The 14681-nt window shown below is 39.3% G+C and overlaps 1 long non-coding RNA gene across 1 annotated transcript in view; it reads right to left on the bottom strand.

Annotated features, from left to right (window-relative positions):
- Positions 1-1576, bottom strand: part of LOC139081151 (uncharacterized) — an 83509-nt gene extending 81933 nt beyond the window's left edge. The window contains exon 1 of the long non-coding RNA XR_011536207.1: positions 1302-1576. This is a non-coding gene — a long non-coding RNA (uncharacterized lncRNA). The remainder of the gene's footprint in view (positions 1-1301) is intronic.
- Between the last annotated feature and the right edge of the window lie 13105 nt (positions 1577-14681).

Below are 14681 nucleotides of genomic sequence, written 5' to 3'. Positions count from 1 at the left end.
CTAGGCCATGTCATAAAATATGAGGGGAAGACAAAGCTACAGCTTTTTCAAATCCCTCCCTCCCCAGTCCAAGGTTTCTCAGTGTTGGCACGAGTGCTATTTGGGGCTGGGTAATTCTATGGTGTAGGCAGATGTCCTGGGGACGGCAGGATGTTTAGCAGCATCCCTGGCCTCTACCCACTGGATGACAATACCACCACCCGCCTCCAGTTATGACAACCAAAAATATCTTCAGACCTTGCCAAAGAGCATCCTTAGAAAAGCTGTGCACTAGCACCCTCTCCCGAATATTCATAAAGAACAATAATCTGGAAAAGGCTCTGAAAACTCCTGTGAAACAAAAATAAGTCAGGTCAACTGCATTTTCCAATGTAATTAGCCATTGCCAGAGGACACATAATTTTATCTCATAAAGCTAGCCTTGAACAGAAGAAAATTATGGAACCACTTTTCTAGAAAATCTTCTTATTAACCCTATTTTGAGTACATAAGGCAAACACCTGACCTAATTTCATCACTTGTGAAAATATACCCCATATTCAAATATCTACTAAAAAAACCTCCAATTATTTACTTATAAATATGAATGCCCACCTAATAGACACATTTGTAACAGAGATTATCACTCTAAAATTACTTCAGTTACTCTATGATTTATTATTTGTTAGCATATTAATCTAGGAATATATATATTTTTTCTGGTAATATATAGTGCCCCAACAGGAGTACCTTGTGCTCTTGTTGTGTAGGCAATTTATTATTCGCTTGCTTATTTGTACCTACTTCTTACTGTTTCAGATTCACTTAGTACTTGATAATTTTTATAGGTGAAACACTGAAAAGACCGTAAGTATTAAAGTCAGTTTTGTATCCAACTCTTAGTCCTTCCCCGACAACACAGCCGTGATGGAAAAACCATATAAGCCTTCTGAAGAAAGAACGGTACTATTCACTCCAGAAAATTATCATCATGTAAGATTTTGGTCACCAATTCCAATGTGTGTGGTATTTTCCCCACGCTACCAAGCAACTCTGGGACACTAGCTGGGCGTCCTACAATTCAACTCAATTCCGACATTATCTACGTGAAGATAGCAACAAATCCCACAGATGAAGGGCTCAGGCCCACAAAACTGCCCCCTCCCCCAACTCCGACTTTAGACGCCCATCACAAGTCCAGGTTGTCACGTGTGCTTCTGACTAACCCACCAGCTACAGATTGGAAGTTCCAACGACCTCCTCCTCGGGTTCAAATAATTTGCTAGAACAGCTCACAGAACTCAGAAAAACAGTTTACTTACTAGATCACTGGCTTATCACAAAAGGCTGTAATGCGGGAACAGCCAGATGGAAGAGATGCATAGGGCAAGGTATGTGGGAAGTGTTCAGAGCTTCCATGCCTTCTCCAGACACTACTTGCCCCAAATCTCCACGTGCTCGTCAACCTGGAAGCTCTCCGAATCCTCTCCTGGGTTTTTAGGAAGGCTTCCTTATGAAGGCATGATTGATTAAATCATTGGCAGCTGGCGGCTCCTCCCTGGAGGTCAGAGGGGTGGGACTGAAAGTTCCAACCTTCTATTCACAGTTGGTTCCCCTGGCAACCAGCCTCCACCCTCAGGTGCATTCCAAAAGTCACCTCATTAACATAAAAACACCTTGATTGTTCTCATCACTTAGGAAATTCCAAGGGTTTTAGGAGCTCTGTGCCAGAAACTGGGAGGAAGACCAAATATATATTTCTTATTATAATCACAATTATCACATCATTCTTGTGGGAGAACATGTAAAATTTTCTTAACACTAAAGATGCTCATTAAATGTTGATTTATGTCCAAGACCCAAACCCACCGCCTACTGACTAGGGGGAGAGAATTCTTCTCTGAGATTTTTACAAGTTTGTAGGTTTTTGAAAAACATTTTATTTTTTACTATAGAAGGTATACTTGCATGTTTCTTGTTAACATGCAGAAAATATATAGATATACAAAGAATAAAACAAAAATTCATCTACCACTTTACTACCCAGAGATAAATCATTGTTTAGAATTGGATGTGTTTCCTTTCAGTCTTTCTTCACTATACAATGGGGAGACTTTTTTAAAGAAAAAATTAGGGGGCCGGCCCCATGGCCGAGTGGTTAAGTTCGTGCACTCCACTTTGGTGGCCCAGGGTTTTGCTGGTTCGGATCCTGGGCACGGACATGGCACCACTTGTCAAGCCACAGTGAGGCAGCATCCAGCATGCCACAACTAGAAGGACCTACAACTAAAATATACAACTATGTACTGGGGGGATTTGTTGAGAAAAAGCAAAAAAAAAAAAAAAAAGATTGGCAACAGTTGTTAGCTCAGGTGCAAATCTCTAAAAAAAAAAAGAAAAAGAAATAATTAGGCAATATAACACGTTGTCTTTCTTGAGATCAATTCTAGCCTTTTATACTCTCTCAGGATATTGAAAAAAACAGTTGAGGAAGGAAAGAGGTGTTGCAGGTTTTGGAATTTACCCATATCCTAATGCAGGTGTCAGCAAACTTGTTCTATAAAGGGCAAGATAGTAAATATTTTAGGCTTTGTGGGCCATATGGTCTCTGACACAACTACATATCTCTGCTCTTATTGCATCATAGACAATACATAAAGGGATGGGCATCATTGTGTTCCAATAAAACTTTATTTACAAAAGCAGGTGGTGGACAAAATTTGGCCCATGAGCTTCAATTTGCCACCTCCTGCCCTACAATGTCAAATGTTGACAAAGGAATGAACAAGTAATAAAACTCCAGAAATAAAACAGTGTTCATATCTAACTGCTAAAACAGTTCCTGTTCTGTAATACGAAAAAAAAAAGAGCATCAAGGTAAAAATCCATCCAAGTATGTGACTGAATAATCATTTGTTAAAACTTTTTATCAGGGAAAAATATTGTGCCTCTGAATTCTTTTCAAATTGAAACGCTGTCATTGCTTTTGGACCATACTTCACAGAATGTTGTTTTCTTTTCCAGCAACCTGTTCACTGGCATATTGATCACATTATAATCCCTCTGATGCAGCTTTTTATGGTTGCTTTCCAAGTTATAGCCATTTCTGCCACTACATAAATCTCTTCAATAATTTTCCCCAAATTAAGTCCCCTCTGTCTTTTCTGATCAACCAATTTCCCTCCTACAAACTCCAGCTTCCATCAGCCACACATGGCTGACAGCATCTGTTTTTAAAAGGACATTCCATGATTAGGCAATTTTCTTCAAGGATGATTGCTGAGAAAACCATCAACGATAATATTATTTTCCTTGCAAGGAATATTTGAGATGGAGATGGATTTCTGGTGCATTTCTTTCTTTCTTCGAAGTCTTCAATTTGCCACAGATTGAATCATTGCAGAGTCTCAGTTTAACAAATATTGAGTGACCCCTCTAGCCAAAGGTAGTGTTGCTCTGCCATGTTCCCAGCAGATCCCTTTTGCCAGTTCTGTGTGCCTACCACTCATTCCTTGAGTATTTTCCTCTAGCACCTCCATCAGGGGTGCCCACCAAGTCTTTGGGACCCTGGGTAGAGCTAGGAGTTCAAATGTCCTTCCCAATTTGCATCTCCATCACATCACCTCTACAAGCCCCAAATTGTGGTCAACGATTGAATGGCAGTAAATATGAATGCCCAGCTCTATGGCCTTCAGGCAAACAAAAAAAGTCCTTTAAGATATTGTTTATGCTCCAGCACTCTCCAGAGATCAGGCTGAGGCTGGGACTCTGCAGGAACCACACTTTTTTGGCTCTCCCCCTTCTTGTCCTGCCTCCTCATTCCCTTGCTGGCTTCCCTCCCTGGGATGCCAAGAATCCTAGTCCAGGATGTGCCTGTGGGGAATCTGACCTAAGTCCCTATGCTGCAGTAGGCACTGTGCCAGTTATCAGGAGCTTTTCTTGACCTCCAAATACTACGAGTCCATGCTCACCTAGTTGGATACCATAACCCTAACAAACATCCTGAGCCAATGCACCAAATATCTCTAGTAAGAGAACTAAAAGATATGACTCGAACCACTAGGACTGTAATCATTTACATTTGCTCCGATTTTCCTTTCTGGCTATAGGTCATCTCATAGCTAGGGTAATGTGGGTCTCTTACAAGGCATTATAAGAATTATTTGGCACTTAAACTAAGCAAAGTGTTCCTTAACCACATGATACTTCCATCTGGTTCTGTCCAGTGGTTGAGATGGCACAAAGGGTAGAGCCTCCATTGATTAATACGATCACCTCTGCTCTCGGATCAATATAGTCTGAACTGGCTCAAAAATACAATTTTTATCTATTTACTCAGCATCGATCAGACCCTGGTAAATTGATTCAGAATGGTATAGAATAATTTATAAAACAAAATGTCAGTGTACATAACAGCCATGGGAAACAAACCAAGCTTAGTGACAGGGGCTTGTGTTCAGCTCCGCCCACCTCAGCCAGTTATGATGCGCTTGGGAAGCAAGATGTATTATCACACAGCATCTTTTGTTGGAATTAGAGGAAAGTGATTTAAGAAGGGTCCCAGCTAGGCGTCAGAACATGCGTCCAAAACCCTTAAAGAGGAGGGATTTGCATGTGGAATTAGCTGGAAGCTTGCCTCCCTCCAAGCTCACTGCTGTGGAGTGCTAATTGCTTGCATCATGGCAAATGGCTGATATCAAAATGCTTTCCTTGCATTAGACTTTGTTTCCCATCTACGTCTGGTTGTTAATGACACTTTAGAGTTACAGTGATTATCTTTACTTTTATCAATGATTAAGCCTGAGCATGTTTTGTACATTTTATTTTCTATTTTTCAACTCTGTTAACACTTCTTGCATACTAATTATCTGACTGGATGACTCTTAAAGAGTTCAGAAGCCAGATGGTTTTGAAGGAGTGTTATTTTGAAAGAAAATATGATCCACTGTACCTGGATGTGAAAGACAACACTTTAAAACTTCTAGAATAAAATATATTAAAATGTAGTTATGACTTGCAGTGGTAAAAGTTTTCTCAACCAGAACAAAGAATGCAAATCAAGATGAAAATGACCCATATGTCGATAATCTTAAAATTATAATAAAAATTCTTTAGCCGCAACTTTAACAACCAATACTAAACAAAACACACAAATATAAACCACAGTTGATATTGGGTTTTTGTGCATATAATTGATAGAAATTTTATGTTGATAACATATATTTAAGACACATATTATATAAATACATATTGTGCATTATAGGACACATTTAAATATATATTATATAAAATATTTGATATCAATAACATACGTATATATTTATGTGTATGTGTGTGTAAATTTCAATAAAAAACCAAAAACTAGAGAAGAAAAATGGGAAAAGAATATAAACAGGAAATTCTCAGAAGAAAATATTTAAATGGCTAGTAAACATGGGAAAAGATATGTGACTACACCAGTAATCAGAGGAATGTAAATGAAAACAACAATGAGGTATTATTTCTTAACAATAAGATTGGCAAATATTAAAAAGTCTGCCAATCTCAATCATCAGGAGTTGGTTCAAAATCTACATTGGAGAACAATAAAAAGAGGCACCTGCCCTCTGAGCCAGCAATTTTGTTCCTAATTATATATGTTAAAGAAGCACTCATAGATGTGTTCAAAATGACATGTGCAGGAAGGTTCCTTGAGGCATTTCCCATAACAGCAGAAAATTGAAAACAACTTAATGTTCCATCAATAGGGAAACCAAGTCACATGTTGTATATTCATGCAATGAAAGACTTGCACAGCAGATGAAATGCATCAGCTAGAGATATATTAACATGAAAAAATCTCTAACACAAATTGGGGGAGAAAATGGTAAGTACCAGCAGGATTGCATAATATGATACCATTTACGTAAAGTTTTAAATCATGCAAAACAAGTCTACATGTTATTTCCAAATATCTAATCCATAGCAACATTTTAAAGGCGAAAAATAAATACCAAATTTAGGATCCAGATTTTTCTAGGGGCAATGTAGGATGTAATGAGTTGGGAAAGCGTGCAAAAACATATCAACTGTGTCTGTAACTTTCTATTCTTTTTTTATTTACTTTTTTGGCGAGGAATATTGGCCCTGAGCTAACATCTGTTGCCAATCTTCCTCCTTTTGATTGAGGAAGATTGTTGCCCAGCTAACATCTGTGTCAATCTTCTTCTATTTTTGTATGTGGGATGCCACCACAGCATGGCTTGATGAGCAGTGCATAGGTGGTCCACATCCAGGATCCGAACCTGTGAACTCCAGGCTGCCAAAGCAAAGCATGCAAACTTAACCACTATGCCACTAGGCCAGCCCCAGTAACTTTCTATTATTAAAGATTATAGACTTTCATAGATAGATAGATAGATGAATGGATAAATAGATGATTTAGATGATAGATAGATAGGTAATTGACATTAGTTTAGTTACTATTCTTTGAGAAGAGCTATTCAATATTTGTCAGCCAGCCATTACGTATAACTGTGTGCCAGACACTATTAAGTAAAAATAATTAAGCCACTTCATTTTCTCAAGGCAAATGATGTGTATCTAAGACTCCCCACGCCCTGGATTAGCACCAGGGAAGTGTCCACCAGACCCTGGATTTGGCTCCATTTCTGCACAATTAAATGCATTCTTAGTAGTTAAAAATTAACTTTAGGTCCCTTTATCCAGATATGACTGCGAAGTTGATTGTAATAAGAAAGTTAAAAATGAAATTGCAATGAAACCAAAGCCACCATTTTCTTCTGAATCCTGTTAGCACTGCATTTCTTCCTTAACATAGATTTGAGAGGGTTAAGGGATTCACTTAGAATTCAACCTCTAGGAATTGGGTTTCATACATGTGATTTGGGGTATGGAGATTATTATTGCAAACCATGTCTGTATTCTGTTTTCTCTTTTGCTTCACAAGGTCATTCCAAGTAATGAAGTCACACAGTGTTTCTATTAAAGGAAATACAAACATGAAGAACATTTATAGACCAAAGTAAGTCCAAAAGAGACTTTCAAAAGAGAGGGAGCAATTAACTTTCTGCTCTGTAAGAAAATCTTTGCAAATTATTTTCAGGAATCTTAATAAAGTGAGTTAACTCTCGGTATTAAGAGGAATCAAATCCTATAATATTTAACTTCTACCAATCTCATCAACAGTCATAGAATTATTTATCTGATAGTAAATATCTCAGAGTTATAACATTTTGATATTACTGAACCCACACTCACTTAATTTTAAACACTTCCAAAAAGTTATTTCAACCAAAACAGCATGGAGCTGCAGATTATGAAGTTTATTCTTAATCACAGTCGATTCTATTCAACAAATTGTGTTTCCATCCTGAGCTATTGGCCGATGACCCTCTGTGTAAACATAATTTGAGTGTCATGTTTTATTTAGATAACTGACATTTTGACCGACATGCACGATGCTTTTTGTCACTCATGAAAGTTTATATAATTTACTCTTATCTCTAAGATTTATTGAATCTTAAAGATGTTACTCATGCATAATAAATGTAACAAAATGAAAAGCAAGCAAGCAGCCTCCAGGTTATGGTTCAGTTGACTGTATTACATGGAAGGAAAAAGAAACAAAGAGCTGCCATTCTACATAAGACATAAATGAGAGTTCCATGTCTGGCACCAATATCAATAATTGTTTTGTGATATATCCTCCATAAAATGAGCATTAGAATATTAAGGATAAAATACACAAATCCCCAGTCCTCTTGCATGCACACAAACATATAACTATGTGGTCTGCATGTACACATATATTGTTTTGTGGATGAAAACTACACTGTTGTTCTACTTACGGTGTATCTACAAGAAGATTCTTAAGAAATCACATGAAACCAGACCACCCCTTTGAGTGGCAAAGGGGACCAATTAATAGCGCCCTTCTTCCTCATCAAAGTTGTGAAGTAAATTAAGAGAAAAAAGGTATATGAGAACCAAAATGTCACCTTTATTGACATTGATACGGCCGATATTGGAGAATGCGGCCTTTGTCAGGGGCACTCTTATTACTGACCCCAAACTCAGACTTGTCCACTCAGTTCCAGCCAGCATTGAACCGAGGAAGGCTTCCCTTCTAAGACCACACCTTTAAAGCTCATAATATGGAAAAAAAGAGAAGAACGAGCGCTTCCTATGGGCTGCTGACTCCCAGGAGAAAGAGAAGAAGGGGGAGCTGGCTGAAGCATGCACCTTACAACTCAAACAAGTCATTCCACTTCTCATGCCGGGGCAGAGAGTAAGTGAGAGGCAAGAGAAGTTGCAAGTGCTGCACCAACCATTGGAAGGACAACAGGCATGGAAAAGTGTCTCTTGTTTTCTCAAAGTAGGAGGAAAATTATGTGAGGACCTGAAATCCATGGTGTTTCAGCATCATATCTATCCATCGCACAAATATTTGAGCACCTACTATGTGCCTTGTGCATAACTGCAGACTGTGCTCTCCTGTGTTCAACCCATTAGAATGTGTGGGTCAGATTAGTGTGGGAAGTGGAAGGATTTATTTGTGCCCACTTGTGTACTCATACAAAAAGAGCAGTCCACAGCCAATGAAACAGAGATCAAAGCAGCTAACCACGGTTTAGATGGAGGCTTTAACCATGGAACAAGGCTGAATGAACTGGCCTTGACAAAGCTGGATGGGAGCCTTAGGCTACTTAATAGGGTACCAAAACCACTATGGACTGGGAGCTACTTAGTGTATGGGTCTCATGTCCTGTTGATGGAAGAATGGAAGGAAGGAAGGGAGCGGGGGAAGGAAGGAAAAAGAATAACATAAAGGCTTGTATGTCCACATTGCTAAGGATGCCATCATAGGCAAAGGCAACTTCTCCAGAATTTTGCAGGTCTTACAAACTATGGAAAACATTTAATAGAGAAGCTGAAAGAAATACAGAGAAAGAACTTATTCTAAGCCAGAAATATTTGAAGAGTTAGTGAATGGAAAATAAAAATATGAAAATATGATTTATAATGCTGATATTATTCATTGAAGAGGTAATGTTCTGAGCTATCGAATTAATCACCACTATTATTGGAACGTAAAGAGGGAATCAGTGGTCTATAAAGATACTTTTGTCTATATAGAATAATATCGCTACATTTTTATAAGACATTAAATTAAAAATAACTTATGTGTGCTCTATGCATTTGCAATGTAATTTTAAAGTCAGAAAGCTCTATAAATTTTAATTCGTTAGAGATGGATAGCCCTTCTTACAAAAATAATTTATGAAATCTTTTCTGCTTACCTTTAGTTACTCAGGTAAGAGAAAAGGATGTTTTTTTGTATAAGGTATGTTAGTAAAGTTACCTCCAAGAAAATTTCTTCAGAGAAGAAAATTATGGCATTAATTTTTCTTCCATTTTATAAATATCCTTCTTTAGTTTTGGGTACAACCACTTCTTTTCATTTAAATCTCTAGTATTAAAGAAAGAAGAAGAAACTACAGGGGGAAAATCCAGTAACTTCATGGTGCACTCTTACCTAATTGATGGTGAAACTTAGGAACATTAATTAAAGAACACTTTTTAAAGCCTAGAGGCTCCACTTCCAGAATTGTGGTCAACTGGATGTTGCAGCAACCCTTCCCAGTATCGAAACTGTAAAATAACAGGTAAAATGTAAACATTCTTTTTTTAAAAGCAAATCTGAGCTGGTGATTAAGAATCAGATACTGTAAGAGAGCACAAGCCCCTGAGGTGAGCTGGCACCGTGAGGAGTGCTTGCCCTGAAGATGCCCTCCAATCTCTGGCTGCCATGAGCCTGTCACTTAAGGGTCTATGTGTCGAGCACAGGTGTCCAAGGCTTTGGTCTGAAAAATGGAAGTGCCATTTGAAACTCTTGCATAAAGTCAAGACTCCCTATCACAACTTTGGTGGTAAGTTGTTTATCAGATATTGCACTGCTGGTGTGGCCAAGTCACAACTCCTTTACAATGGCCCCAAATCTGTAAGTGCCAAGAGGTGCCTGGTAGAAGCAAATGCAAATCTTCACTGAAGAAATCATTTAAAATGCAGACTTTAAAGAATTTCCAAAAATCATGTTCCAATGAACATGAACTCTCTCTCTCTCTCAGGCACACACAAACACACACACAGTCATGAAGTACACAAGAAATCATTAGAAAATCAATAAACTTTGAAAAATAAGAAATTTCACAATGCACTTTATAATAGCATCAAAAACCTAACAATAATCCTAAGAGAAGATGAATAAAACTTCCACACTAAAGATGACAAAACATTGCTGAAAGAAATTTTAAAAGACAAAAATGAATGGAAATATGCACTGTTTTCATGGATTGGAAGACTCAGTATTACTAAGATTTCTACTGCCCCACAACTGGTGTATAAATTGAATTCAATCCCAATCGAAAAACAGGCAGGCTTTTGTGGAAATTGAGGTGATTCTAAAATTTATATGGAAACCTCAAAGGACCTAGCAGAGCTGAGACAGTCTTGAAAAAAAAACAAAGTTGGAATACTTACACTACCATGTTTTAGGACTTACAATTGTGGAAATAGACAAAGACATCCCTAAATGAGAATAAGAAGAGGCTGTTTATTCAGAGTTTGCTATAGCAAGGGAGTCTTGCATTCTGAGTTGGAAAAGAGGGAAAAAATTAGGGACATTGGCAGACATTGACCAGATCCTGACCATTCTTGTTAAATGCTGTAGTTGCAGACAACTGTGGTTGTGGTTTGGTTCGTGAGCTGGTCTAAGTTCTATTTTTATATATGATCTGGACATTGTCCATTTGATGTTCAGTCTCTCAATATAAAGCTACAGTAATTAAGATGGTGTGATCTTGGCTCAAGAATAGACAAATGGAACAGAATGAAGAATCCAGAAAGAGATCCACACTTGATTTAGGGCAAAGGTGTCACTGAAGTTCAGGTGGGGGAAAGATGGTCTTTTCAATAAATGGAGTTGGGTATTCCCATGGGGAAAAAACTTTGATTAATATTAGACTTTAATAAGCTAAGTAAGCATAATAAAAGAACAAAAACAGAGTTTCCAACTTCCAACTTGTAGAGAGACAAATGTGAAGGGGATCAGAATATGGCACTCAAAATATGCCACTTTGGCATGAGGATTATTTTGAGTTACAGGCAATTGAGAATCAGCAGATGCAGGAAGAGTTATCTGCCCTCCCATTATCTGCCTAAAACAGGGCATAAATTTCCCTCTAAGGAAGTTCACCACCCCAGCCCACCAGTGGGAGAGGATCTTCTCTTATCACCAAAGAGGAGTCAACACCAAGATAAGTTTGCATAAACAGACCTTAACAAAATAGGCTTTCTCTTCCATTAGTTCCTCCATCAATTTCCTAGTCACTTCACAATTTATGGTCCCGTGAAGCCCAAATCCTCTTTACTTTGTTAAAAGGGTATATAAGCCCCAAAATCCAACTGTGTCTTTGAGTTTCACTACTTTTCTATGCACATAAATATTAATAAAAATTGTGTGCCTTTTCTCCCGTTTATCTGTCTTTTGTTAATTGTCACACCCTCAGATAATGAACTTAAGAGGGGAGAGGAAAAGCTTTTCTTCCTCAACAAATGAAATCAAGAAAGAAAATTAAATCCAGGGCCTGGCATGTGTGTAGTTTCAGGTTTGCATTTTCTTTCCTGGGCATCTGTGAATGGAAAATTCATATTAAAAAAAAAAGGTCTAAGACATCCAGGTTAATGAACTAAATCTAATTATTAGGTGTATAAAATAACAACAGCAATTGCTAATAGAATACAATGGCCTGAGTTTTTAAAGACAGGGCAATAAACGACGGTTAAATCTGTGAATGGAGCCCTAGCTTGCAAGTCTGTCAACTGTTCTTTCAAATATGCACCTCAAATTGAGTTTGCTCTTAACCAAATTTACTCTACCTAAGCATCAGGAAACTAGAGAGAGGATAAGGTTAATAGCTTAGATTCAGTATTTATGAGGTTGAAGTATTCGAATAAAATGATGTGAGTTTATGTGATAATTACTGTGGTGTGTTCCCCACCACCGTTGCCTCAAAGCTTCCTGCTGCAAGCATATCCAAGGCTGACTACGGTAGAGGAGGAAGACAAATCTGCTACCCTCTAGGTCCTTCTCTCTGGGCTACGAATTAAATTGACATGAGACAGAATAACAGGAGAAAACCAAACAAAGCTTTATAATATGTATACATGGGAGAAACCTAGGAAAACTGGGTAACTCGCCAAAATGGCGGAGGTTGTCCTCTTAAATAGCATCTTCAGCAAAAGACAAAGGAGGATGTTGGGGGTGTAGGGAATCAGTTATGGGAGATTACCAGAAAAGCACAGTAAACAAGAGTAAGGTTATTATGCAGATTTAAGTCCTTGCCTTCCACATTGATAAGAGTTTCTAGAGATAAGGTCATCTCCCCTCTTCCTGGTACAGAGAGGAAGACATCTTTACAAACGGAGATTTCCCTTACAGATGTAAATGCCTCTTATAAAGGGTAACTTCGTCTTTTCAGAGTTCCTCCCCTGTGCAGTTTCTTAAAAGCAACCAGCCCAAAATAATCCTCATGCCAAAGAGACACATTTTGGGGTGGCCAATTCTGATCCCCCACACTACAAATGCAGCCGCAGAGCAGAGCCTCAGGAAGAAATGATCCACAGTCCCAGCGAAGGACTATGTATGGGCCCGAATCAGCAGAAGCCCCAGAAGGGTGCGTTGTGCCAGGGGATATTGCATCAAGAAAATGGCAGTCTCAGGATTGGCAGGGCTCTGAAGGTTAGAAGGAAGAGGAAGATGGCTGATTGTTTCTGTATCCAGTGCCAGACATGGGCACTCTTCCCAGGCATCCTCTTGCTTTGACAGCTGGGATAGTGAGATCTGAACACCGAATTCACCCATGCAAAAGGACATGCACGCACATTCACGCATTCTCAGCTAAGCCTCAGACAGGAGGTCACCATGGTTCTTAACACCACGTCCAGGGAAGAGGACCTCATCAGCTTCTCATAGCCCGGCAATGAATTCTTAGACCGTATTTGTTGGCATATGCAGGAAAGCTGAGGGGTAAACATTCCAAGCCTGACAGAAATGTAATCATTATTTCAAACAAAACGCTTAGGGGCAAATTTAGGCTTCTTAGTCTTAGGACAAATTCTGCTCTAGCAAGGGAGTTGGCCACCAATGCTTGTGTGTGGCAGAGACTCAGAAGCAGGCAAAAGGAGTGGGAAAGCTTTACAGTGAAAAAGGCAGCATATTGGCCTTTCTCTTGCTCCTGAGTTAGAAGTGGGGGAAAATATTAGGGAAGCTGGTGGTCATTAACCAAATCCTGACCATTCCGGGCTGATTCCAACAGAGGTTGGGGTCAGAGCTCTATTGTCATATGGGTCTGGCCATTGTCCTTGTGTATACAGCATGAGTCTGTGAGTGAAGCATTACAGACAAGAGTGATATGGCTTATAAAAGAGGGGGAGGAAGCAGTGGGTGCCTTTTTACCTGCTAAGAGCGTTACCACAGAAAGATGAGATTCTCCTACCGGATGCACATAAAAAGCCAGTTATTATGGTACCAGCTTTCGAGAAAAGAAAAGGCTTTATTGTGAGATCAACCTGCAAGGAGACAGGAGGCATAAGCTCTCAGATCTGTCTCCCTGATTCAGGATTTGGGGCAAAATTTCTGAGGTTAGGAAGAGCAGACTAGTACATGGAAACGCTGGTGGGGCAGGTTTTGATTGGAGGGCTTTAAGCACTCGTGGTAAGGATTTAAAAATTTGTGGCAACATTTCAAACATTCATGGAGAGATGTGGAAGGGATTTTAATGCTGGATCTTCTTAGACAACAGACCCCTCGCCTCTGATGAGAGTCTAACTTCAAGTTCCGGTCATGTCCCGGTCCTCTGGTTCTGTGGGAAGGAGAATCTTTGGTTCCAGTGTCATTTCAGGTCAAGATTTCCTCTTCTGTGCATGCTCTGGCTGTGTGACTTTGCAAATTTTCTGAAAAACAACTCTTAATCACTGCTGACAAGAGATGGGTCAGTTCAAACTGGTCCTAGTGGGTCCTAGTGGTTATAAGATGAAACACATACTCTCACACAAACCCAATTGCTCACCTTATGACAGTAAGCAGTGAGGCTGTTAAACCTCATCTCTCTGGACCTGGGAGTAAATCTCTGGCCAGAGCTTCTTTAAGAGCTGAGACCTCTCACCTCCCCTGAGTCATGATACTGGACTTATGGGAGGGCCACAGGGGCAGATGGAGGAAGCTGGGCCTTTGTGTGTCATTTGGGCAGTGAGTGGTTCTGTTATGTTCATTGGCTCCAGGCAGGTTATACCTGGATGATGGAGGGAAGGAGATCCGGGCACCTAAACACTGAAGGTTTTAGGAGACCCAGCCACTCAAACACCCAAGGTGCTAAGAGACCCAGCCACCAAAACATTGAAGATGTTAGGAGATCCAGGCACCAAACAGCCAAGGTGTTAGGACACTCAGTCACCAAAATATCCCGTGATGTTAAGGTGTGTTAAGGTGCCTCTTTCAGGAGCAAGAAGGATTGCCCGTGAGTGCTGTTGGGGAAATATAATTAAATACAAAATCTCCCAACCCAGAAAACCACCCAGAAGGTAAGCAAAGAAGACAATTTCCTTGTTGAATAATCATTAAATGTGAACGCGATACAAAT

Source organism: Equus przewalskii, chromosome X (genome assembly GCF_037783145.1).
Source record: "Equus przewalskii isolate Varuska chromosome X, EquPr2, whole genome shotgun sequence".
NCBI classification, from domain to species: domain Eukaryota; kingdom Metazoa; phylum Chordata; class Mammalia; order Perissodactyla; family Equidae; genus Equus; species Equus przewalskii.
This window is presented reverse-complemented; position numbering and strand designations above follow the sequence as displayed.